We start from the raw sequence: 25,427 nt of genomic DNA, 5'->3' as shown, positions 1-25,427 counted from the left end.
CATTGTCAAAAAGTAGTTCTGAAACCCCAGATAAATTTGCAATTTGGGAAACTTACTCTCATTTCTCACAGGCTGCACTTTTCATAGATTTTAATTATATATCTATCATTCTCATAATCACTAGTGCAATTATATGGAGTTATGAGATGCTGAAAGTGGTTCTTTGTTATTTGAAGTTAAAAGCAGGAAAAAAATTTTTTTAAACAAGTCATGTTCTTGTATTGACAGCAACCCCTTGGTCCTTTAGACCATGGGAAGCTCTGACCAACTCAGCTGTGCCCAAGTTGCATCTGTACAAATCAGCATTTTGCTATTGCAGAATTGATCCTACACAGGGAACTCTTCCCCCAAAACAGACACCCCCACAATTTACAGAATTGCAGGTACACACTGCAGTTACTTTCCATCACTAAAATACTGATGGTTATGTGAACAAAATATGGAAAAAATAGGAGATGACTCTGGCCACAATCATCTTTGTTAAACACTGCTAAATTGAGAAGAGTAGGTGCACATGTGATTTTGAGCTCTGCTAAAATTACTCATTTAGACTGGATTTAATAATAAACAGAAAACAAACTTTTGGATAGGGATATGCCTACTCATCTCATCTTGCACATGACTGACTGGATGAAAAATAAACCTCAGTTTGCAGTGTACAGCCACATTTGCTGTACATTTCCACTGTTTTTGTACACACGTCCTTTACTTGTCCTAAATCCATCCTTTACTTGTTCTAAATCCAATTTCCTCTGGAAGCAAAACACACCAACAACTTTACACAGAAGTATAATGTGAGTATTTTCATTAAAGGCTTTAAATAAAGGGTATTAATGAATACAGCCTGCCCTTCTACTACCACAGACAGAGAATTCTTTGCAAAGGGGCACCAAAGGCCCTTTAAACTGCACAGGGAATTTTACACTATAACACAAAAAAAGAAAAGCTAGTCAATCTGGCAGTATGAAAATGGCACAGTTCCTTTGATTTTGACATAATTGTTGTGCTATTAAATAGAATAACAGCCCTAAGTTAAATAATGGAGGTCATTTGAAGGATCTTCATATTTTGCTTTTCTTCTGGGAAAAAAATAAAAATTTTGAAGCCTTGTAACTGACTATTCATAGAAACTGAAAATCACCCTTATAGCCACAAGGGAGTCAAAACATCCAGGGTCATTACTTCATTAACTTTGATTTGTTTCCAGCTAATGGAACTTAAAAGTTTTTGACTACTTACCATGATATCCTATACCAGCCATTCACACTCAAAATCAGCCTGCCACCAGGCAGAGTTGTGCCATTTCCCTTCTTCCCTTCCTACCCACAGAACTCAGAGATTGTTTTTTCCTCTTTCAACAGAACTGCAGAGATTCAGTCTGGTGACCCAAAACCTAAGTAAGCCTAATAAGAAAATTAAAGTTTTCCAGGACAATGACCAAGTCACTCTAAAATATTAATTCCTCCAACGGGAAGCTTATTCCAACACAAGACATTGAGTTTGATTCAGCACTGAAGAAACCCAGAGCAATATCTCTCTCCAACCTGAAATCCCACCTGCTTCAGGGAATTACCATCACCACACATTATTTATTGCATTGAAAAGCTTCAGTTAATAAATGGCCCAGAGCTGCTGCTGTGGCAGCTCTCAGAGCAGGGACCACTCACACAGACAGACCTACAGACATTCTGACTGGCAGATAAGATTATCCTCCTATTCTGAAAATGAAAAAAAAAATCCTAATATTATATATAATACAATATATTATATCTATTATATAATTATAGATAATTATAATTATCTATAATATAATTATAGATAATATAATATTATCCTAATAAACAGAGGCTAACAAATAGGAAAATACTGTAGATTATCAGGTGTGAGGCATTAATGTGAAGGTTATTATATCTTCAACCCAGTAAGAATATTATTTTTGGAAATAACACACTTACTGCATTCAATCCATGCTGGGAAAAATGAGCTCTCATGGTCCAGAGACATTTCTTTGTGTCCTTAAACCATCTGAGCTTTGGGGATACACAGAGAAGACTTGAGCTCAATCCTGAATATTATTTAGGTCAACTGTACAAGTCTAATATTGTTCCTGAAAAGAGAAAATAACAAATGCTTTTCTTAATGCAGTCTCTGGGTTTTTATTTTTAGTTCCTTTCCTAAGGGAACATGATTAAGAAGATATTAATCCAATAAATTTTCAAAGGAAAAATGCAGCTAATTATTTACCATGGATTTCATAATATTTCTTTTGATATAATGTATTAGAAAAGAAATATTACCCACATTTATGCTTTAACCAGAGTTCAGTCACTCATGCTTCCCCTAAATAAATTCATATTCTGGCTGTAGCTTTCTATATTCTTACCTTTGTCTGGCACTGTGCTGTGGAGCAAATAGATTGAGAGATGCAGTAATACACATAACCTTTAGCTTAGCTTTTATCGCAAGGAAAATAGTTTCTGTTGCTATGGTTGTTTGGTCAATCTGTCACCCCATATCAGCATTGTTAGTATTCACACCTGATAAGAAGATATCTTCAAAAAAGAACGGGGGGGGAAGTAAAGCAAAATGCTGTGTAGAAGGCAGCCCAATTCTCATCTAATCTCTTTAAAAAAATCTGCTGTGCTAATGCTATCCTGTGTGCCTATCACTGAAATCATATGAGACTTCAAATAAGAGTAAAGATAAGTAGAAAATAATGAAAAATAGAAATCTGTGCAGTTTTTCTGATTACAGTGATGTTTAGATTTTTATTTGTAAACCACCCATAAGGTATTTTCAAGGTCAGGAAAATTTTTTAAAAGTTTAAAAAAACCAGGGATGATTTTCAAGTACATCTAAGCTGCATTAAATCTCTGAACTATTGCTCTACAACCTGAAACCAATCCCATATGAGACTATTATTTCTCAGCATCTTGTTAGTCCTACTTTGCACATGACCTTGTGAACTACTAATCTTCCTAAATAACTACACTCAGCCCTAAAGGCACACCAACAACTTTTGCAATTAGTCTTGAAAATTTAAATTAAATTTAGTTTCAGACGCAGCTGGACAAGGCAGATGTTTCAAAGTATTCCTGCAACGTAGACTTTTGAAAAGTTCAACAGTCTAAAGAGTGAAATATGTGAGCCTAAACAAAATTAAACAGCCACTAAAACAGCTCTGAGCTCAGACACAAGCATGAGGTATTTTTTTATTCCCAGATTTCCTAGTAGTGGAGGGCCAGAGGGGATTATGTAAGGCTCCCATTAAGCACAAACACATTTCAGACCACTAATACATACTGACAAGATGCTTTCTGCTGCTCTTTCCTCCCTTATCCATTTTTCACACAACTCCTCAGAGCCAAACGTTGCTTATTCCTCTCTGCTCTGAGGAAGGTGAAGGCGCAGCACTGCCCTGGGACCTGTCCCTGCCACAAAACCCTTCTGGTGCTCACCATGATCTCACCAACTCTTATCTTTACTCTTATGGTCCAAGATCTTGAAAAAATGTCAGCAGCCCTGGTCCTGTTAGCTGGGCAGCTGCAGAACCTGCCAGGTGTCCAACCCATGGAGCTGCTGGCAGGGATTCACTGGGGGCATCCACCCTGCAGCTGCTGCCATCACTGCTTCTGAAGCACACACACGTGCTCTGGGGAGAAATAAGATTTATTGCTTTATGGGAAAGCCCAGAGGAGAAACTGGCACACTCTTGTCACTGTCATATTTTCTGGAAAAATCCCTTCACCAGGATTTCTTCTCCTGGGAAGCTGAGAAGCCTCAGAGAAAAAGGAAAACAATATTATCTCGTTTACTTCTTCTGTGGTTTGCTGCTCTGGAATGTGGTTGGAGATTGTTTATCCAACATGTGAATTATTTTGACTTAATGGCCAATCACGGTCAGGCTGTGTCGGACGCTGAGGAGAGAGTCACGGATTTTTAATTAGTACCTTGTTAAGCCTTCTGTAAGTATCTTTTCCCTATTCTTTAGTACTCTTTATATAAAATGCTACTTTATAGAAAATATAAAGTAGCATTCTTTAATATATTATAGATCATAAAACAGTAAATTAGCCTTCTAAGAACATGGAGTCAGATTCATTTTCCTTCCTGCCATGGGGAACCATGAAAATACCACACACTCTTACCTTTGGCACCAGTCTCGCTGAACACCCCACAAACCCTGCTCACAGAGAACAGGGAGCGCAGTGACACTGCTCTGGGAACACCCCACAAACCCTGCTCTGCTCAGCAGCTCCTCAGTGTCCATCCTGGCCCAGGTCTCCAGAGCCCCTCCGTGCACCCACAATTCAGATACTGATGCACTCTGCTCATCCAGCTACACCCACAGCAAGGCACAGGAGAGGTTGCTAAAGGAGTCTATTATCCAAAATATTCATTTGTTCTGCTGTCTTCAGGAAATAGGATGCCTGTTCCTGCCCCTGCAGGTGTAATGGAACCAGTATTTCATCTGTTGGCTTCAATGTGAAAGGCTGAGAAAGGTTGTTTTATTCCATCCTAAGGATAAGGCACAAAAACTGTGCATGCAAACCACTGATTTGTGCCTATTGTTGCAGATAAACAAGTACACATGTAAATAAAAGCAGGCTTATTTAAAACTGGTGACAAGGTGTGTTCTTTCTGGTGTTTAAAGACAGACCTCTTTTGTTTTACATAAATTAAACTAGTAGTGAGTTTAAACACTTCCCTAAAAGTTTATCCCAAAATGGTGGCTTAGGTTGAGCTGTTTCCCACATCAGCCGTGACTGCTGTGCCTCTGCTGACCCTTGCAATGCAGCCATCCAGCCCACAGGTGGGTTAATAAATATCCCAGCAGCAGGGAAACTCAAAAATTAAAATTAAAAATATTGCAATTAAAAATATGGATGTTGAAAGCTACAGGGTGTCATCTTGTCCTGGTGATGCACACATGCTGCTCAAGCCTTCAAACATTTTGGTAGCCTGTTTTGGCTCCATCCTGAGCCCCAGGTTTTAACTTGGACAAGTCTCTTGGTTACTACAGCACATAAGTTGTCACTTGCATGTTTTGGAAAGCTAAAAGAAAAAGAGTATGCTGGCAGTTAAAGATGTTTACAGTATTTGCAGAAGTGAGGGCTAGGCCATAATGGGTTCTCTGGAAGTAATCACAACACAATATATTTAAGCATAAAGAGAATAATCACTTCTATCAGCAGGGTAGGCAAGACTGCCATTTGCTGACATCAATGCATTTATTGAGTTAGTGTTCCTGAACTCAGGATACTAATTTATTTTTTACAGCAATTAGACCCTGCTGGGAGAGAAGAAGAGAGAGGTGTGAGACTGACCACCTCTCTGATGAGCTGTGCTTAAGACAGTTCGTAAAAATATTTCTCTCTATGTCACACAGTCAGCGCTGATTAACAGTGCAGGAAAATCAAATCCAGAAGAAGAAATGCATCTGAGACATGAAAGGAAGAAAGTCAAAGCAAAGACCTATTTATGATGCTGTTGCAGATGTCACACAGGCACATCCACCAAGCAGAAAGTTACATTTAGCATTTTTTCTCTCCGTTCTTTTCTCTCTCTTTAATAAAAACTTGAGGCTTTTGAAAGCTCTAATCAAATCCCAAAACAATTTCCAGCTATAAAAGAACTGTGTATTTTGAAATACAACATAATCAAACCCAAGTATATGTTTCTCAGTTTAAACTACCCCTCTACCTGATCTTCCTGTTAGCCCTGCCAAACTGAGTTCTGCAAGTCTCCCTCCAAGCTTTTGCAACTTCCTAGAAGAGTAAATGGGTTTATATGTCTGGTATGAGCTGGGTGGGGAGGAGGGGAGGTGTCTGAGCACACTGGTGCCCTTTATGTGCTCTGAAATCAAAGAAATTATAGTCAATTTTCTAAACTAGGAGCCAGTGAGGAATACTGTGCAGCAATAGGAGAGGCATAAATTAGGAAAAGACAACACTGTAAGAAATCAAAATATAAGAACAATTATCCTTGAGGGACATTACACATTCAAATGAGGATGAGAAATGGCAAAAGCTAAGTCAGCATTAGCATGTCAAGCTATTAAAGTTGCTTTATGTATGGAATGAAGAACAGAGACTGGCATGAAGTTAGAGGGAAAAGAAGCTGAAACAAAGGTAAATGTAGGGTCAGGAAAGTTGGGGATGGGCTCTGAGCTGTCTGGACCTTGCTGTACCATCTGTGGGTACAGCTACTGAAGAATGAAATGCTTTAGTAAAAAGTAATTGGAGAAGAGGACAAATAGTCACCCTTGAACTTACTCATGATCTTCTTCCAGCTCTTTCTGAACATGCCAATTTTTAGAGGGGTTATTTACTGTCAATAACCAGCGGAAAGGCTACATGACTATAAGCTCCAGCTTTTGTCAAGCCACAAAATGAGTGCCATGGCTTTTTCAGGACTCTACAAATGACTCTGCTGTGCCCAGCCTGCTTGGCTCTGGTTTTCAGTGCTCAGCCAGGGACAGTGGGTGCACTGACCTGCAGGACAAGGAGCTTGTGGCACCGTGTGGCACCATGTGGCATCATGCACAGCAGCCAGGTGAGGCACCCTGTGGGCAGTGACACCATGGAGATGCTTGAGAGACTTTCAGCAAGATTTTCTCCTAACATACAACAGCTTATTCAATTCAACAACAGATGCTTTCCATGTCATCCCCTACAGCAAAGTTATTAAACAGCCAGCCAAAGCCTCAGTCCTAAGGCTGCCAACTGGTGGTTGTAGCACTGAGCTTTGTATTTCCCTCCCACACCACCACTTATCATTACCACCCAGAGCATTCCTTCATGCCGGTTTTTACCAGGAAATGGCAGGCCCATTCCACACAGGGCTAAAACACCACAATTTTCATACAGGTATAAAAATTCAGCTGAGCCCCTGGGCTGCCTGTGATTAACCCATGCAGAGGGAGGGAAGGGCTGAGGTCTCCAGCAAAACACAATGGATTGCAAGGAATTCAGCCTGGAAAAGCTTCCCCCAGGTCATGAAAAACCTCCCACAGCAAAGCCCTGCTCAGCTTGGCCTGGCCCAAAAGGAGAGGAATCCACCTGCCAATTATGACTTCAGGATTTAGCAAACAGACCATAAAAGGTGTCACAGATATTTGCATTTCCAAATTTTGAAGATATGCATCTTTTGCCTCTTGTTTTACTCTTGAGGCAGGAGACAGATTAATAGCAATGTAAGCAGCCCATGGTTTTCAGTATTTGGCTGGTAATGTTTAAAAAGGCAATTTTTTGCTAGGTGATTGCTACAGGCACCAGGTCCAAAGGATGAAAATTGAAATTCTTAAGGCCATAGCAGAACTAAGGAGCTGTTAACTGAGAGGGAATTAATCCATGGGCCAATTTATAAAAAGACAGTGACATTGTAAACACATGGAGTATTTAAAGGAAGAGCAATGTTTTTGTAAAGAATGTTTCTTCCATTGAACCACTCTTACCTCACTGTGGCTTCAAGAACCCCGAGACAGGGGTAAGACAACCCTACATGAAACCCTCAGAGGAATCTCTCCTTTTTCTACTGAGCAGCAAAATCAAACCAGATCACAAAGAGGAACTATTACTTCACTCCTCAGTTTTTAAAGCACAAGCCCCAAAAATTTGAAGTGACAATTTTGGATGACATGCAAACCCTTTTATCCAGAGCAACATTTCTGTATAAACTTCTCATCTGACAGGACAACTAGCTCTCCCCTATTAAATCGGGATAGTAAGGGCCAAGAGAGAATTTGAATAAATTTTTAAGACTGCTTTTGGTCAACATGCAAAGCTGATTTCAAGGAGTTCTTCCATCCAACCTGCACAGTAGGAAGCTGAGGTATGAGGCAGATATGTGTACAGATGGGGGGAAAAATTTAGAAAGATTCCTCTCACTCACCCTTCCCCTGTGATCTTCCTCATACTTGCAAAAAAAAAAAAAAAAAAGAATTAAAAAAGATAAATCTGCCAGCCAGGCTTAAAACCTTGTGAGTACAACTTGTGCACAGGAGATATCAAGATATCAAACCTTCCCTAGGTCCAGGCCTCTGCTTCCCTCCTGGTTTCTCAGCCTTGCTGATGTGCAGCTGCATCTGTCAGGAGGCATCACATTCTGTCAGAGATTTAATGCAATGAGAGATACAACTGGTTCTGGCACGTAAGGAAACGACAAATCAGTCCAGAGAATTTGAAGAGACAGCTTTCTGCAGGAACACAGGTGCACAAGCTGGGATTTAACAAAAGTTATTTGAAATGCAGGAAGTAAACAATAAAAAAGGCCATTTTACCCTAAGTAAATTTCAGAAAATAGGTTTTCTATCCAAATGTTTTGCTACAGCTGCAAGTCTCAGATTCAAAAACTGACAAATAGGATTTCTTTCAAACTCCAACATGAAGTGAATGGTAGAGAGTGAAAGAGACAGAATTTCATATCCATTAGGATCCCAGTACTCCATTTTAATCAGGAGTCACTTGCAGACTGAAATTGCCTGGTCTGTACATCTCGTTGAGCCTTTTGTGAGAAATTCAACACTTTATGTGTTTGGAGCTGCATCCTCTCATAGGAACAAGCAGTTAGCAAAGACCTTAGTGAGACTGCAAACCTTCCATCCCAGAGATTGTCCCCCCATTTTACAATCACAATTTAAAGGGTCAGTCTCTTGTATTGTCTTGTATTCTCTCCTGTGGGTACAACAGATTCTGGGGGCAGCATTACAGGAGTTAAATGACTCCATATATCCTACTCCCAAGGTTAAGAGACGTTTTCACCACAAGATCACAAACCTGGTTTACTTCACTTTCTGTGTAATCCCACATATTTCATTGCCTCTTTCAATGAAATAATGGTTCAAAACAAACAGATTACAGAATCACAGAATGTTTGGGGTTGGAAGGGAGCTCAGGAGTTCCCCTGATCCACGCCCCTGCTGCAGCAGGTTCACCCAGAGCTGGCGGCAAGAACCACCTTGTGCAGGTGGGTTTGGGACATCTCCAGGGAAGGAGACACCAGAACCTCTCTGGGCAGCCTGTCCAGTGCTCAGAGGGGTCACAACTAAAGAAGATTTTCCTCCTATTCGGGGGGTGGAACTTGGTGATTCAGTTTGTGCACAGTGTCCCTTGTCCTGGGCACCACTGAAGAGTCTGCTCCCATCCTGCTGACAGCCACCCTTACACATTTGCTGTCTTGTCTCCAGCCCAAACAGGCCCAGCTCCCTCAGCCTCTCTCACACAAGAGATGCTCCAGTCCCTCATCATCCTCACAGCCTCCACCTGACCCTGTCCAGCAGATTCTTGGTCTTCTCTCAACCCACAGGACACAAAGTGAGAACTTCACTGAACCACCCTTCCTCACTGCAGCTCCACACAGCTCCCATCTAAACCCACCATTGATTCCTGGTCAGAGCTTCCCAGACTGAATCTCAGCTGTAAAACCCTTCCAAAGGAAGGTAAGAGTGAAGGAGCAGCCCCAGAGCTGCAGGTAAGGAGAGCAGGGAGCAGATTCATGCTGGGGGTGGCTCCCTTCCACCTACACACTGACACCAGTGAGAGCCAAGCATTTAGAGTAGGAAAATACAAAAAGTCAATGCAAAAGAAAAAAGTTCAAAATACTGGGATTTTTACATTAAAAAAGAAAAACAAAATAATAATAATAAAAAGAGAAACAAATAAGAGCTGGCATTAAAGACCTCACCCAAGCACCCCAGATGATTTTAGTGTGAGATTTGTGTATCTCAGAGCAGCCTGCCTTGCTGATGTTTTGCCAGTACTAGAGATAATCTTTTGAAATCAAATTATATGTGTGCAACATGAATTATGCTTTTGGCTTACACTGCAGTAAAACTGCACATTTTGCATATTTTTAAAGGAGAGGAAGAGAGAAAGAAAAAAATAGAGAATTACGTGTCAAAACCAACTTATCAGAGATGCAGATAATTCCAGACACAAGCAACATCTTAACTCACAGGAAGAATATCAGATATCAGATACAAAAATAATTTTTTTTTCACTGAGAAGTTACCACTGGCATGAAAGTATTGTAATATTTTCCACAGGAATGTAATGTTGTTTGGGAATAGCCAACCACCACAGCACACCTGCAGCTCCACCATCTTCTCCCAGGGACACATGGCTCATATGTGCTCCCTTGTGTTTGCCCTACATCTACAATAGCCCAGGAAACACAAGGATTTAGAAGGGGCAAGTTATAAGGATGACTGAAATATTATTTATTAAGACTGGGAAAGAGAGATCATCCACATTTGAAATGAAACACCAAGTTTGTTTCTTTGCTTGCCTCTGGAAAGCATCTGAGACAGTCTCTGAGAAATATCTCAGCAGTATTGGAGCCCTAGTCACTGTTTCTGAAGTTTTCTGGACATAAAAAATTACTAGCAGGTACAATAAGGAATCTACTGGCCTAACAAGGATTTATTTTTCCACTCACTAGCACACCAATTTAATTAAGACACCAAACCAATTAATAAGCCCTACTAATAAGACCCACTATCTATTAGCATATGCAGTGAAAGCAATTTCTGCCTGTGACTATTTATGAGAGTAGTTATTCACTTGGTAACCATTTACATAGTAACAGCACTAAAAAATGCTACTGAGGACAAAGAGGATGGGAAATTAAATGCTGTGCCTTTTACATTGCATAACTTTAAAAACGTATTTCCAGTGAGAATAAAAAGAAAGGGGGAAATTCCTGCAAATAGGAGCAAAAAATGAGCATGTTCCCATGCCTGCCAGTGTCCCTGGAGCCAGCCATTCCCAGCACCTTGGTGGCCCCAGCAGCCCATCACAGATCAATAGGACACCAGGCTTGCAGCAGAAACTGGCACTGATAAAGCCAAGGTCACATTTCAGCCAGCTCAGTGCTCTCCCTGTACTCAACACACCCACCCAAATTAAACAGAGTTAATTAGCAGGTGCCCCCTTTAGCAGGAGAGCCAGGAGCACCAATGGCAGCTTCTCCCACCTGGGACATTCCCTGTGGCCAGGAGCCAAGGGCACATCATCACCAACCTTATTGCAAATCCACCATGAGATACCATTTTGCAAAGCTCCCTGGAGGAAGGGATCATTGCTCAGGAAATGTTCTCTCCCAATGGCAGACACCATTTCATTTATCAGCTTCTGTTAATTGCTGTCTCCAACCACCTCAGTTCCACCAAGGCAAGCAAAAGGAACTTTTCTGGGAAGAGACCCACCACCATGAGGAAACAGATTCAATTAGGCCATTAATTTTCTGTTCTTATTTACAGTAATTTCTGCTTTCATATTCTCACTGAATCTCAGGGCAGTATCTATCACTATATCAAGAGGCAACTTCTGCAAGATGCTCTCATTATTTTAATGAGAAAGAAATGAGTGTGAATAGAGATGCAAAGAGGAAGTATCAGAAACAAAACCTCGTGAGTGAGATAAGATTTCCCCAGCATTGTAATGTAGCATACCTGATGCATGCATTGTTTGTGCTAAGCTAGAGAAAGTAACAGAAAGCCTTCCAAATAATGAAAAAACAATCTTTCCAGAAGCTTCTGGGCTCCTCAATGAATTTCATCCAAATGTCATGCAAAATGAAAACACTGCCACATATGTGCATCAGGAATTCCTGAATAAACCAATGGTAAAGCAAGGGGCTGACTCTGCCTATGGTGCATAACCAAAGGAACAACTCAGCTGTGAAATTTGGATTCAGCTGTTTTTCCAGATCCCTGTCTGGCACTGCTTCAATCCAGACAATTAGATACTCATTTCAGATGGCTGCAAACACACTTCTCCCTGTCAGTTCTGGCCATCTCTCTGCTGCTTTGCTGAGAATGCAGGTGAAATTTCAGCAAATTTCATCTGCAATAAAATATCAAAGCTGAACATGAAGTCTGGCTATTAAACTTCAAGCTAAACTTAAAGCTAAACATGAGTTTATTACCACTGCTGGCTTTCCCAGGGAAGAGAGAAATCAAAGACAAGCCAGAAAAAAAAAATTTAGAGGCTAACCATGTATTTAGTCAAGTGTCTATTAATGGGAAGTATAAATAAATTTAGCATCCCAAAGTGGTATGAGAATCGCACACCAGCAAATGGCATAAGAATAACAAAAAATTAAAATTCTTGGAATTTTCTATGGGCTAGTTTTTGATTTCTCTTTTCTTTTTAACCCAGACCATCTCAGCAGTCTTGTGAAATCTTGCAATGAAAAAACAGGTGTGCTTGTAATCTGCAGCAATGGGCTGGAGTGAAAGGAAAAACTCAAATTGTGCATGTGATAGAGTAAAACATTTCTAACAAGAAGAAAAAAGAAATAATCCAATTCTGAAAAATATTTATTATAATTCTTCCTTCTGCTCATAAAGAAATTGTTACAGAAATGCACACAACCAGGCAGAAAGTTCCTGGATGATATTAACTTCTTTCTGGTAAAAGAAGGAAAAAGACAAATTTTTTGCAATTGCCAGGTGACTTACTGAATCACCTGCAGTGGCCAATCCCAATTTTTTGCTAAGGATGAAATATTCAGGCAATGTAATTTTCAGAGTTGAAGGAAAAAGAAGCCAGACAAACTAACAGCCAGGTACAAAAAAATAAAACCTAAAAACAAAACAAAATTTAAAAAAACTTAGACAATATCCTTGAAGAGATTCACTAATGGGTCTCAAACTAATTTGTGTCATTATTCACTATTTTAATCATCAAGGACAGCTTGCTCCCTGAATTCCATTAAAAAAAAAGACAAGTTTTAATTAGTATGGTTTCCCAGCAATCCCTTGTACCTATTGCCGTGACTTCAACTAAAACATGTCAGAATAAAACCAAATATCTAGCTCAAATAAAAGATATGTTTGGGGGAAAACCTAATTTTCCTCAGTTCTGTTGTTATAATTTCTGTTATTTTTTTCATTAGATTCTCCACCACCACTGATCCCCCTCAGGCAAAGCTCTCGTGACTGATTCTGAGCTTGCTGCAACAAAAAAGTGCCCTCCCTGAAAGGGCTCCAGCAGAATGCAAGGAGCAGCAGCAGCAGGAGGATGCTGAGACAATTCCTTATCCCTGTCTGCACGTCGGGCTTTTGTTCCTTGAGCCTCATGTGCTCTTGTTGTCCCCTTCCCACCCTGCCCACGTTCTCCTGCAGGTGACCCTCCCTCCCCAATACCACCTCCCCCACTCGCTCTGGCATCATCAGCAAATTCAGAATGCACATTTTCCCACATTCCAGATTATTTATGATGATAATGAATAGTATCAGGCCCATATCAATCCCCATTGGATTACACTCCCTGTAAAATCTTCAGCCTGTAAGGAATGCATGCAACAGGAGGTCACCCAGAGCCACAGAGCCCAAAACTGATCAGAAGTAAAAATGTAAATCTCAGGTCAGCACCTTAAGGGGCTGTTGAAATCAGGAATGCTTCATCCACTTATTCCAGCAGAAGATTTGTGGCAGAAATACTTCTGTATTTATTAAAAAAAAAAAAAAAAAGGTATTTCTGTTGAGCTTCTAATCTGCATTTCCATCACCCCATGGCATACAAATGTGTCATTTTAAAATATAACATCATAAAACTCAATGACTGCACTATTTCTCCTCATGTCAAATACTAATTTTCCAGCATAATACTATTTGCTTGAAGAAAACTATTCCAAATATATACCAGTGCAAGAAAGAGGGGAAAATACCCAAAATTATTTAGCTAAAAATGAAAAATTTGGGATGTGGAGCTTCCAAATAAGGGTTTTACACCAAAAGCACAGAAATATGTGCATGTGGATGCATTTCATTAAGAACATTATTAAAAATCTGATGTGATCTGGGTTCCTATCAGTTTATCTCAGCACATCCTGCAGGCAGAGGAAAAGGTGGGAATGTTAGACAAAGTATTATGGAATTAGTGCAATTGAGTTTTTCCTACCCTAACATTCAGAAGATTTTTTTTTTTTTTCCTGAGAGGGATCAATGCTCTAATAAGACTGAATTATGCACATCTCATTTACTGGAAGAAAGCATGAGAAGAGTGGTTTACAGGAAGGGAAATGTGTAAGAAACAATAAATGGGATCTTGAATAGCTGTTGTAACTAAGGAGTCTTCATTTGGTTTTGACAGTTTTTCACTTGTCTCTTGGAAAGCATGCTTCACAGAAGGGACTGCTGATGAATTTCTGACAGTGCAGCTGGTTTCTGGTTTGTTTTTTTTAAGGCATCCTGTAACTCAGACTCCAAACTTTATATCATAATTGCATGATAGCTCAAATATTCCTCATGTGAGGAGTCATGTGAGAAATTAGGCTTCTTTCATGTAAAATATGAAACATTCTCTGGCTGTCAATACATAACTGCTCAGCAAAGGTGTTTTTGTCAGCAGAGCTGCTGAGAATAAAACGGCGGCATGTCTCACCAAAATGTAAAACTCTGAAATTCTCATCATGAAGGGTGAAGTCAGTCTGTCATGGGCCCACTTAAAGCATTTTTGTGGGAATTTGTAAACAAGCCTCAGCACCCATTTACAAGGCTTTTAAGACCCTATTGGAGCTGATCAAACTGTGGGGGAAATTTTTCACCTAGTGTAAAAAAAACTCCATCTTTTGGAAAAATAAAAAAAAAATTTAAAACCTAAACTAAGAACATTCAGGTTTTTTCCACAGGTGATGCCTGGAAATGTTACATGGAACAGAGGTTAGACAGTGTTAAAGGAATAAAGTAGGGATTTATTGAAAAGGCATTCAAAGGATACACCTTGGGCAGTACAAGAGCCCAGGTGAGATTATATGCAAAATGGACTCTGAGTCACAACTTTTTATGCTTTTATAAGTTTTGGTGCAGTTCCATATTGGGGTTAATTGTCCAATTACAGCTTCAGTTTATGAAGTCCCATCCCCTCAGTTTGCTCTCCTCAATTTGCTGTTTGTACTTTTTGGGATTCTTGTGCCTGACTAAACTGTGAAGAAAACTTGCTAACACTCCATATGAAGTTCAAAGTTATATCCTAATGCAGTACAGAATCTGAAAACATGAAAGCTGAAACTTAAGGCATCATAGAGAACTGGGATGCAAACAAGTTATGGCACTGGCTAGGGAGCAGCCAAACCCTCTTAGCTGGCACCAGCAGCCACAGATCCTGCTGCCCATGGTGTGCAACAAAGGAAGTTCTGGCCTCAGGTTCAAGTTCCCAGTGATGTCTTGCCTGAGAGGGCCTGTGTGTTTTACCCAAGGCAGAATGGGGAACTATCAATTATGAATGTGCTGATAAGCTCTGGAAGGGATGAAACCAACTGAGATACAGGCAATCATTTGGAGACAACAATGAACTCAAAAAGAGCCTGCAGCACTTTGTTTCATATCATACATTGACAGGATTTTGACTTTAATAATTCTCACAGAATTATGGCTCACAGAGATGCTAAGCTATGACACGAACAGATGAGAGCACCTCCACAGCATCTCCAGGTGCAAGCTGTTACCCCAGCCCACCCTGGGGTGATATCAGTGATGGATCTTTCCTGGAGCAATGCTTTCAGTGCTCTCCATTTGCTTTGCACTCACAGTGAGGCAGAAACCTGCACACAAACAGCTGCTCTGAGTTCTCACACATTCACACCCTGCCTCCTCCTGCTCCAATGTAATTGTTTGCCCACGTACCTGAAAGTAACACAGACATATGTCAGGTTTTACCAACAGGACCGTGGCAGGTGTCTCTTTAATTTGGAATTATGGTAGTGAATTCTTCATCAGCATTTTGATAATCATATTTGCAAAGTGGTAACATTTGCAGGGCTTAAAGACAACCACAGGCACAGCTTCCTCAGGGACTCTGTGTGTGTTTGGCAGCTGCTGCACTGTGCCTCCCCTCTGCCTTTTTCTATACATTCACTTTGACATGACATCTTACAGAAAGAGGCTAAAGAATTTTAAAATGCAAAGTTAAAGAGGTTTTCACCATACAGACCTGGCATTAGGGCTGTGCAGAGGACAGCACTTGGCACAGAAAATATTTTGAAACATCTGAGATTTCTTTTGTTTTTATCTCTTTCCCAAACCTGAGAAAGCTTTTGTTGTTGGTATGTTTCTGAGAGGTTTTTTCCCTGCAAGAGCAAGGCTCTTTAAAGTGCCTGGTAAAATGCTTCAATGCAGAATGCATGAAGGGCATACATTAACATACATTGATTACTTGTATATTTAAATGTAAATGTTGTCTGCTCAGCATCTGATGGAATTATACCAGCACAGCCAGTAAGTGTCATTGACATTCAGCTCCCTGCTCTGAAGCTTGACAATACCTCTGATTCTGCACTTTTTATTTGGATAATATTCATCATGGTAACAGAAAACTACTCCAAAACACAAAAGCTTCTGTTTCTCAGACATGGGGATTTCAAATGTGATTTCTCAAGGTGCCGCTCTTTGACAGAGGGTTCTGGAGCCCCCTCCATGGCTCTGATAGCCTGGGACTTACTTGGTGTGTGTCTCCAGCTCCCTTTCCTCCCACCAGCAGTGAGCCCTCCTCTCCTCTGAGGGCAGCAGGTCACAATATGCCTAAAAAATAACCTTTAGTGAACTCTTGGCACAGGCAGGGAATCCCACCCTTTGCAGACACATATCCAGTGCCCAAAGCCTCACCAGTGTTCTCCCCAGACAGGACAGGGATGGTTTCGTGGGACCTGGCTGCTGGAGCCCTCCTGTGCTGCGACAAGCACAACAGAGCTGGCTGCAGTGGCTCCTCACACCTGGGCAGTCTCACACCTTGTCCTCACCCCTGAGCCCTGTCACAGACCCTGGAACAGGGATACAAAGCAGAAAAATTTTATGCTTTAGCTCTGGCTTAATTAGTGCAATAGTACCTAACTCTACAAACACAAAAATCCTGAAGGGAACAGGAACAAATCCTACTTGACTCTAAATTCCCCAGTTTTAAGAACAGGTGGCTACTGGCAGACATTTGAACCCCATTAACAGAGCCACCCTGCCTCTCACAGTTCATTTGCAGCCTGTTCTCCTGATGACACTGACACATCAAGACATGATGATGTCCCCCTGTTCCACAGCCCCAGAGTGTCCCAGGACCCACCAGTCAGGGCCAGGCAGACAAAGCTGCACAGCCCATCAGCAACACCCACACATTCAGGCACTGCTGCCAAATCTGCCCATTTTCCCTCAGTCTGATCAGAGAATGCCCTTTCCATGCCCCCAGGTAATGCACAAACACCACTCTTTGACAGTCAATAACCCACTGCACTTTTGACATTCTTTTGAATCCATATAGTTAATTAAGGTATGAATGTCTGTCCAAAAATCTATAGTGATTAAGCCTGGATTACAGAGTCCTTTTCTTGCTCATTCTGAGTAACCATGCAAATTATGAATTTCCAGACAAAGAAAGCTGCTCCAGTTCCCTTGTATTTATTTGACTTGAGATCTGCCATCAAAGAAAAGAGTGTCATTACTTGAGCATCAGGCCTTAAGTGATAGATTCCAAGTGCATCATTTTTAGAGCCATTAGAGGTTATCAGGCCTATATGGTTGCTAAGATACCATGAATCTTGAAGGAAAATATAAGATAATGGTAGGCAGTCACTGTGATGTTTATCAGAGTATGTTCTCTGCATCTTACTTAATAGCATCATGATTAGGATCATTTTCAAGAGTTCCTGCCTATTTTCTGGCTATGTGCAAGAATGCAACTGCACCAAGTCAGCAAATATTGTTTATAATTCATGTTTTGCCACGAATAAATGAATTCGTGCACATCCAAATTTGTAATCACCACAGCAGAATTTATTAACAAGAATGTGTGTCTGTGTGCAGGTTTCTTTCCTGGCTATTAAATAGTATCTTCAGACTTGGAATGAAATCATCCTTCATTGATTTCAAGTATATTTTGTGATAAGAGAGACTGTGCTTTCAAAGAGTTTTTAAATTAAATTTGTAGCTGAGGTAATTGCTGTTGCAAAATTATGCAACTAAAGTAAAGCGTCGTGCAGGAGTTTTCTTGATATTCTAATTTAACTGCCTCTTTTCTAAATCATGAAAGTGTGAGATGCCAGATTAGGGCAAAGCATTAGGTTATTACTGAATTATTTTATGTTCTATCTCTGGAGGTATCTGGTGAGAAATAAAGGGATGAATCTGCAGTGCTATGAGTGCTCACACCATAACCCCCAGAGTCCCCTCTGGGCTCACTCTTGCACTGCTCCAAAATGGTGAAGTCCAAGATGGGGAAATTGCCCATTCTCCCTGCCTTGGTAGCCCAACAAAGAATGTCATTCCAATGCCAATGGACAGAGACAGCCAAATAAGCTCTCATTAAATTAAATTAATGCAGTTCTCATGAGAGAGCTGCATGGGTGGGGTGGTTGTTATTCCTGCTGGTAGGTAGCAGGGAGTGGAACAAGAGAGTTGCCCAGGGCTGTGGATGCCAATCCCTGGAACCATTCTAGGCCAGGTTGGATGGCCCTGCACAGCCTGACCCAGTGGTGACACCCTGCCCATGGAGGGTCCCTAAGGTGCCTTTCAACCCAACCCACCCCAGCATTCTGTGATTCTCGTCTGTCATGCACTGAACCCACAAACCTGTGGACAGATGCCTGCAGGGCATTTGGAGGAAAGCACACAGAATGAGAAAACAAAAGCTAAACAGCTGGGCTTCCTTTATCCAAGCTTTCAAAGAAAGAACCTTCCCATTCCACACTACAGAGGCACCAAAATGCTGGTGTGATTTGCCAACTTCCTTCCCCAACACAAAGCAAAACCCAGCTCAGGTGAGAAAAGCTGCTGGAACACAGAGCAGAAGACACCAAGCAGCCCAGGGGTCTGAGTGACATTTTGGTCCAAGATTAACCTGCATCTTCTGCAGGATTTCAGCTGGGTCTCACACAAACCAAGGCTGGTGACACCTTCCTGGAACCATTCCATCCACGTTAGTGACATTTTGTCCTATGAGCCTGCAGTTCTGACTCTAAGCAAGGTTTCCCTGCCCTTGACAAGAACCACAAACTGCTTTTTTAATTCTTTCAAGAGCACTGGAGATTTAGACATTCATTTAAAACTCGGATATTGTTCAGAGAGCCTAAGACCCACTCACAAAAACAAAAAGAGGCAGCAATATTTCTAATTTTCTTGCCACCCACAAAGATGAATACACATTGACATCTGAGTACTGTAACTTTCTTAAAGTAAATGAGCCTTGAAGATTATCTGTCAGCTAAAATGCACTCAAGGGCTTGCTTTGCAATGTTTCTTTTTTTAAAGAATGTTTGTTTTAACATTACTGTTGCAACCAGCCAAAGAAAAACGTAGAGGCATCATAAAAAATACGAGTAGATACCCAGTTGTTAGAGTTGGTTTAGGAACAATCATAGGAGTGATGGACTGTGCGACCCAGGAGAGGTTCCTTCCAACCCTAATGATTCTCAGAATTGATTTTCCTTTGCAACTCACTTTCAGTTAGTCCTTTAGAAAAAAAATAAAAGGGTTAGATCAATGCTGGCTTCAATGACAGAGCCATTCCAGCTCCTGCAGCATTTTCTTGCCATGGCAATCTCTTTATCTCCTAGTTTGTATGAAGACCATTCTCTACCCCTCTGTTCCTGGCTGCACATAAAAATAAGGGGATGGGCTCATAGTTTGCTGGCTGCAGGGTTGAATGTGACATTAATACAAATCAGTTAGCAGATAAAACTCTGACTACACCTCTCAGAAGGTGAGTATACATTTTTTTGGAGAACTAATCTTTTCATTCATTATCAGGATTGCTAAATAAACACTCTTCTAGCTAGAAACCAGAACAGAAACACAAATGTAAGAAATGTCTATTCCAGAAGGATCCAGTCTGTAAGTTTAATATTACAGAACACCAACATAATTTCACATAAACTGGTATTTGCACCAGACTCTTAAGGACAAATTTTCAGCACTTCCTCACTCTCAACAATCTAAAGGCAGGACAGCATTTTACCCCTGCTTCTTTTCCTTTTGAGTGCACTGACAAGGACTCAAAGGACCAACTCTCGTTAGTCTGGGTCTAAACAAGAAAGAAAACTCTCTGTAGATTGGGGGGGGGGGAAGTTAATCAGGTGAACTCTAGAGCTATTTCAGTGTCCTGAGTCCCATTTTGCAATGACACAGAGACCAGCTCTAGGTCATCAGCACTGGCTGAGCACAGTGAACACAGAATAGGTTATGGGCATTCCAAGATCTCTCTTTTGATGGAGCTGCCTATGAATTATTGCAGAGCAAAAGGCCCAGATATTTCTCAAAGAGCCAAGCTGGTTGGAGGCATAAAGAAATATGCTTAAAACAATAATTAAAAAATCAGAACACCCATAGTTTTAGTGACATTCTCCAAAGCACCTCTCTTAATCAAGCACTACCTAGGCTCCCTTTTGCCTCTTTCCTTGTAAAGGATTTGCACCAGGGAAAAGGGTAAGTGGCTCAATAAAGCTCCAATACTGAAACACATCATTTCCAAGGCTCATGAGTTTCTACTATGCTATGTATTTCTCATTAGCTAGGAGGGCTTCAGGGACACAGGATGCCTGGGTTCAGTGGCAATGGGAGAGGCAGAGGGACAGGAGTTACCCCAAGCATTCTGATGTCCTCCCATGGCTGTCACTGACCTGGCCACAGTCTGCTCTGGGGCAGGCAGTTTGGCACAAAAGCAGCACCTCAAAGGTGCACACAAACAAGATCCAATGTTGAAGCAGAACCCATTACAGAATGACAGCCCAGATGCACCCACATTAATATATTCATCCCTGGGAGTGCTGTCCCACTGCTACATTTACCTCAGATGCTTTGTAGCTCAGTGAAGGCAAGGCTTAAATTCTGAAAATCTGAGCAGCTGGAGGCAGAACTCTCCTGGCAAGCCCTGTGGAAATCTCCCTCAGGCAAGGTTCTTATCAGTCAGTAGCCTCTAGTATTTGTCATGTATCTTATTTTTGCATTTCTCATTTTAAAAGATCACCGTGCCCATGGGAAGGCAGAAGCTGCTGTGTCTGTGCAGGAACAAAGCTGGCTGTGGTTTTTTAACTGGTTTATAGAACTTTGACTTTTCAAATGCCACAGCATGTCCCTGTCTCAGGACAGAACTCACCAGGTGCGACCTGACTCTGGCAGTGCAATCCAGCCAGTTCACAGTGCAGACCCAAGACTTGCATTATTTTGCTTTTGGCATGTGTTCTTTCCATTCTGCCTTCCAGCCTGGTCATCACCAAATATTTTAGCATTTTCTCCTACTTGCTCCTTGTAGGAGATTTACATGATCTGTGGAAGCATAGAAAGGGGTTGGAAAGGACCTTGGGACAGATCATCTAATCCCAACCCCTGCCATGGGCAGGGATATCTCCCACTAGAGAAGGCTCCTCAAGGCATTTTCCAACCTGACTTTGAACTCTGCCAGGGATGGGACATCCACAACACCCATGGCTTTAAATCCAAAATCCCAGAAAAGCCCCTGCCTTGTGCAATTTTTTACACTGCACTGCCTTTCTCATCCCACAGATGATTTTTGCCTTTGTTTTTTTCTTTGCTTCTATTTTTCTCTATTGAAACCCAGGAAGTTTCCCCCTCTCCCTCTTCCCACACTTCTTCCGCCCTCCCATAGAAGCTGCCACTTCTTGAATTTCCATAAACTCATCATTTGGGAATGTATGCAATGCAATTCAGAGAGGTCACCCACTCTGCTCTTGATTTGCTTTATCCAAGTCATCCTGCTCCTTTTTGCATCTGCTGTTTCCCAGACAGGCAATTTCTAGATGGCACATGCATGGAAGCAGCACATATTCAAAAAGTGTTGCTACTTCACAAAACACAGAGTTTGGCATGGTCTCATATTGCCCTGAAAAGCAGCTTTTATTGTGGGCAAAAGATCAAAGCCAAAAAAAAATGCAAATTCAATCTGGTCAAATCTTTAACTTTCAATTGGCCTGAAATATTGACATTGTAGAATTTGTTTAGCTCATACTCAGGGTAAATTGGCATCTTTCCTCCTACAAGGAACCTTTAATAGAAATTCTCTTGCTTCAGAAACACTATATTTCCAAAATTTATCCTGATACCAGGGGCAACTGACTGAAATTTGTGATGTTTTTCAGTCTCAGAGCTGTTACAAACACTTTTTATCTATACCAGACTCAGAAACAAGGAGTCCCAACTTTTTCAGCTCAGTGTCTCTGGCTTTCTGAACCCCAGTTTTTCAGAAGTGATGAAATTATCTTGGCTTCAGGATGGTTTGGGAACCCTGGATGCCCTGAAATGTGCTTGCTTGGAAGAATGGACATTGCAAGGGACTGAACCATGAAATCCCAGCCAAGAGCAGCTCAGAGCCCCAGGAGCTCACAGCTGATCACAGGGATCCTGACTCCCTTTGGGCTTTCACTGTTTCCCTTCTGAATCCTCCCACCTGCTCCCCACAGGTTCCCAACCACCTCACCCCTGATCAAATAAATCTGCCTTCCTTCAAATACTCTGTTCAAAGGAAATTTCAGCAGCAGGACACTGTCTGGATATTATAACATTTTGAAAAGATATCATTTCATAGGTATGCATGTAATATTCTTTTTCACTATGACTACATCAGGTCACATCTCCAGGAGGTAAAGTTAGGAAAGGGCCATGGAAATCAACATACCTGACAGTACACAGTGCCCTAAATAATTAATCTGTTCAAACTTTAAATGAAAGGGAAGGGAAAGTTCCTTGGAACTTTTTGAAATGATGAGCTACTGAATGCACAGACTAGTCTCATCTCATTCACAAATGTGTTATCAATAGAGGTTTTCATATTCTGTTCCATTTGGGTTTTTTTGATTTTTAATTGTAGCCTTTGAATATTAAAAAAACACCCACTAAGTAGGTCTTTTCTTATGCGATGGAAGATAAGAAAGAGCATAACCCAGCCAACTGCAATCCACAGCTGGAATATCACACACATTGTCAGCTTAATAATGTTCATCACTCAGATAAAATTTCATTAGCAAAAACTTACAGCAAAAGTCAATGATGCTAAATTCTTTGTACTCATTTCTCTGCATCAAAACACACAATTATAAAATCTGATCTGCTTTAGTTACTTTCTCTACACACCTGAAAGTTCCAATAAAACTGCACAAAAATGAGTTTCAAATAAGCATCTTAACACTGCCTGGTGCAGAGCAGAAGCAGAAGCACTGAGAACGTTTGAAAATATTTCAATTTCAAGATTTTCATTTCATCAGAAACCGAGAAGCTGGTAATTAAGAATTGGTAACCTGCTGAGAAGACATCTTCTCTAGATTCCCATTAAATTGAAAACAGAAGTACAAACTTATCTTTGAACTAATCAATCAATCATCCAAATGCACAATACTGGTTTTATAATTTATAATTTTATCATTTATAGCAAGTGCAATCTAGTCAAATGGCTTAAATAATAAGATATTGTTCTCCTTAAAAGGAAATCCCATAACAGACACACAAACAAACAGCAAATTAAAAAGCCCTAATAGCAGTGCCTCTATTGGCTTTTATTCATTATCATTACACATCGATTGCCATCATGCATGTTTAATTATGAGGACAAAGATCTGACCAAAGCATTTTAGCATCTCTAATTGTGCAGGCTTTTAACAATGCACTGTGCAGTGCTTGTCATATGGTCTGAAAAATTATCAAACAAGTGAGAGCTGCCTTCAGCAAACAGCATCTTCCCATTGACAGGAACACTCAGCACCTGTTGCAGTTCTCTCCCAAGGAGCCTCCCCAGCTCAGTTACACACTCCTCCAAAATATCTGCTTGCTATAAGAGTGAGAAATGGGGGTTTTGCTCCCACTACTTCTTTGCGCTTGTCATTTTCACTGGTTGAAATTCAGGTAAATATTGCTAATATTGGACTCTATCTGCAATGTCTTTTTTGGTTGTTTAAAAAGAGTCTTTTTTTGTTTAAAGAGAGTCTTAATTGGTTCAATTATGAATTATGGTTTCAACACAAACTCATTTAAGTGAATCAGCTTACTTTGCCTTGCATTTATTAAGTCTTCTGCTAGCAAGGGAGTAAAATCAGGCCTTTTCTCATCAAATTCAATTTAAACTTCTACACAGGTGTATATCACAGCAGTCTTACCTAGAAACTCAGCAAGATTTACAGTCCTTGCTAAGGAACAATAAAAACTGCCTTCACTTTGATTTTTTCCTTTTACCTTCATATGTTTCAGGAGAGGTCTGGAAGTAGATTTAGTGAAGGAACAAAACAAATGATCCACATCCTTGTCACCAGTCACATAACTGGTCCATTAGCACTAAAAACTTGTGAGGTCTTGTGCTCTCCACTATTGCATTTTTCTACTTAAATGTAATGTAAAAACTTTACACCTGGCACTTGATGAAGGTCCGTATTTCTGGGACTGCAGTAAGCATGGCAAAGAATCAATTTGATTTTACAGAAAATGGAGGGAAACAAATAAATGAAATAGAAAACTAAAAGCCATCTGTGTCCCTGCAGACACTTTTACATGTGGAACCACATCAAAAGGGAGTTATTAGTGCCCTACACATCACAGGACTGCTGGCACAAGAGTCCCACCTCATCTTTGCCACCCTGGGAGCAGCAGAAGAAATGAAATGTCAACGGCAGAAAGCTGAGAGCTGCAGTATGGAAATGGGGAAAGGAGAGCAAAAGGAGGCTGTGGTCCCCTGCTCCCATGGCAGAAGACATGATGGGAAATTTCAAAATATCCCCAAAGAAAGAAGGAAGAATGAGGATGCAAGGCCCACATGTGCTTCTTGTACTCAATTCAGCCAGCAGAATAAAGAGTCAGGTAAGTTACCAGTTTCATATTTTTTTAGACTTAAACAATTCAGAGCAGGGTTTCTTCTTTACTCTTTGTTCAGCACAATGAGGGCAAATGCCTCAGTGCCTCTGGGTGATGTAAAGAACAGAGGCAGCACCTAAAGAACTGCACGTAAGGCAAACAAAGTGGCTGAATGCATTGGGAGAAAAATCCTGTTGTCAATATATTTTTTTCCTTCTCAGTGTTTAATGTTTACTGTCCAGAGTATTTAAGGCTTGAGTTTTGCATTGACTTTTTTAGGACTGATGACAGGCTCGAAGCTAAACACACGTTTGGATGCTTTGGCACAGCAGAGACAATAAGCCCAGCACAGCAGAGGATTAAATCTACACTATAGCCACTACAGCCTTCACATTGCTTTATTGCTAATTTTTGCACATATGTCGGTGATCAGTTACAGGGCTCTGACATATGGTGAGTGCACCTGCTAAGTTAGCCAGGGCTGTTGCCTCAAACAACAGGGACACTTATGGCAGGATCTGCACGGGTATAAATAAGTGATTATAATGTCCCTCATGCTGTAGGGCCTTGCATTCCCCAAACAGCACCATGGCAATGCAATAACCTCAGATAAACAGTCTGAAAGGTTTTGTGAACATGCTATAAAATAGAT

At 40.8% G+C, this 25,427-nt stretch overlaps 1 long non-coding RNA gene across 1 annotated transcript in view; it reads right to left on the bottom strand.

The window, feature by feature from the left end:
• Positions 1-25,427, bottom strand: part of LOC135447734 (uncharacterized) — a 114,853-nt gene that overhangs the window by 7,294 nt on the left and 82,132 nt on the right. Inside the window, exons 2-4 of the long non-coding RNA XR_010440281.1 lie at positions 16,610-16,764; positions 16,446-16,525; positions 1,956-2,107 (exon numbers count right to left, since the gene is read on the bottom strand). This is a non-coding gene — a long non-coding RNA (uncharacterized LOC135447734). The remainder of the gene's footprint in view (positions 1-1,955; positions 2,108-16,445; positions 16,526-16,609; positions 16,765-25,427) is intronic.

This window comes from Zonotrichia leucophrys, chromosome 4A (genome assembly GCF_028769735.1).
Source record: "Zonotrichia leucophrys gambelii isolate GWCS_2022_RI chromosome 4A, RI_Zleu_2.0, whole genome shotgun sequence".
NCBI classification, from domain to species: Eukaryota; Metazoa; Chordata; class Aves; order Passeriformes; family Passerellidae; genus Zonotrichia; species Zonotrichia leucophrys.
This window is presented reverse-complemented; position numbering and strand designations above follow the sequence as displayed.